This window comes from Dermacentor albipictus, chromosome 9, assembly GCF_038994185.2.
Source record: "Dermacentor albipictus isolate Rhodes 1998 colony chromosome 9, USDA_Dalb.pri_finalv2, whole genome shotgun sequence".
NCBI classification, from domain to species: Eukaryota; Metazoa; Arthropoda; class Arachnida; order Ixodida; family Ixodidae; genus Dermacentor; species Dermacentor albipictus.
The window spans coordinates 113,632,289-113,634,287 of record NC_091829.1 but is presented as its reverse complement, the minus strand read 5'-3'; the positions used below and the strand labels follow the sequence as shown (position 1 = coordinate 113,634,287).

At 44.8% G+C, this 1,999-nt stretch overlaps 1 pseudogene; it reads right to left on the bottom strand.

Annotated features, from left to right (window-relative positions):
* Nucleotides 1-1,390: 1,390 nt before the first annotated feature.
* LOC135914608 (U2 spliceosomal RNA) lies at nt 1,391-1,571 on the bottom strand (annotated as a pseudogene).
* Between the last annotated feature and the right edge of the window lie 428 nt (nt 1,572-1,999).

The window sequence follows — 1,999 nt, the reverse complement described above, 5'->3', positions numbered from 1 at the left end:
TTTTTGGTTGGTATTCAGGAACGGTCATTCACGAATACTGCTCAACCTGTTTTTTGCGCTTTGATCTTCCACTACACAAACACACACACAAAAAACGATATTGTGAGAATAGCCACTGTAGCACGTGCACGAAGCCTGGTGTTCCTAAGGGTAATTTTTTTGCTGGGAAAGGAAACTTCACTCAACCTTGACAATAAAAGTTTTTTTTTCTCTCTCTCTCTTTGTCCATATTCTTCTCTGTGTCGTGTTTGTAAGGCTTAATTCTCATTAGGTTCATTTACCAAGAGCGAGGTGGTTACGAGAAACGTGCCGGAGATGAAGGTGAAAAATGAATTAAATAAAAGATATGAATGCGGGAAACGGTTAACTATGGAGAAAACGAAAAAAATAAAAACAAGCATCAAACAAAATACGACGTATTGGATTGGCTTAGTTAACATGCTTCAAGTCTAAGTGACAAACATTTCTGGGGCTAAACCAAGTAATTCTGGCAGCATTATTGTACATATAGTACAATCTTTTTTCTTTCAGTGCTACGTGACATTCATATGTTCAAAACGTGCAGATGCAAAAAAAATTGCCTTGATCACTTCTTTTAAGCAAAGAATCAAGCTGCGATCGCTGAAACCTGAGGTGGAATGCACTAAGCGTACTTGCGAACAAATTTTGGGGCATTGCGAAAAAAAGCGGATTCACAAAGCCAAAATCGTTCGTAAGATCAGCAACTTTTCCATGCCCGTCGCTGTAAAGACAAGCGCTGTCGTTGAAGAAAGGTATGTATGTAATGGGTAGCAGGGGTACGAACTGCAGTACAGGCTTCAATAGTAAGCGTGAGTCGATTAACAAAACCCAAACGGCCGTCGTAGCGCAAAACGTAAGAGTAAATTTCTACGATATGGGGATTGCAGCCTTACGAACCTAATTATGTCTACTAGCGACGCTCGAACTGACGTGGGTAAGCGTTGGTACGCGCAGCTGCAGTTGACAGGCCAGACGCGACAATTGATGGCTGAGGATGGCGCGTGCTTATAAATGTGTAGTGAGCTCTGATTTGTAATTTCAAAGTGTACTGAGTAGTTTTAATGCATAACTGTATTGGAGATGCGCTGCTGTAAAAGGCAGCAATATTCATGGGCAGCTGCGCATTTTTGCCTAATGTATGATGGACGGTGTTTTATTATGCGCGCATTACTTAGACTTTTCATCTCCATCATGATACTCCATTGGGCAGTAGGAAATATAAGTGTAGTATCCGTCCCTGACAATAGTACAAGTTGTTATTCATGTGTCTTTGAGCATTTTTATGTTTTTTACAGCGATGCTGTATGTGGCTAGGTTCTGCAAAAAATTGCGTTCGTCTATCCAGCCGCGTAGATCGAGAATTTCGGCCCATGCGTGAGCCGATTCCGAAAACAGTGCAATACCTGGATGACCCGTGGTGGAGGTGAAGGAGGCGTTAAGACCTCGCCAACTTGCAAAAATAAGCTTAGTATCTGAGGTCTGAATACAACCCGCATCAGATATTACGCTGATAAGAACAGATACACCGCGTTGACCTGTGTCGGTCATGTCTGCGTTCGCACTGCCCTCTCTTTGTCAGCGTTCCAAGCTCTTGCGCACCTTCTTTCCTCTCCTTGAGCTCGGCCATGGTGGCGGTCCCGTAAGCGTACTGCCCGCCAGGACTGCGAGGCGGAAATAAATGCGAACCGTCTTTGTGGCCCCGATCCCACAAACTTGGAACGTTTCACCGGAGCAACGGGCAGGTTTCAGAGGAAGTATGTGAGGAACCAATTTTGTATGGCCTGTGTTTTGGGTGACCGCTTGTGGTTTTCGAGTGATCTTACAACCATTACTGCACTGGAGGATGTCGGCCAACGCACGATCACCTTCGCTACGCTGAAGCAGTGCATGCGCTCGGAGTGCGATGACGTGCACGACTGCTCCACATGCCGGGATTCAGTAGTAAAAGGCGTCGTGCCGTGTTTTGCATCACTATATG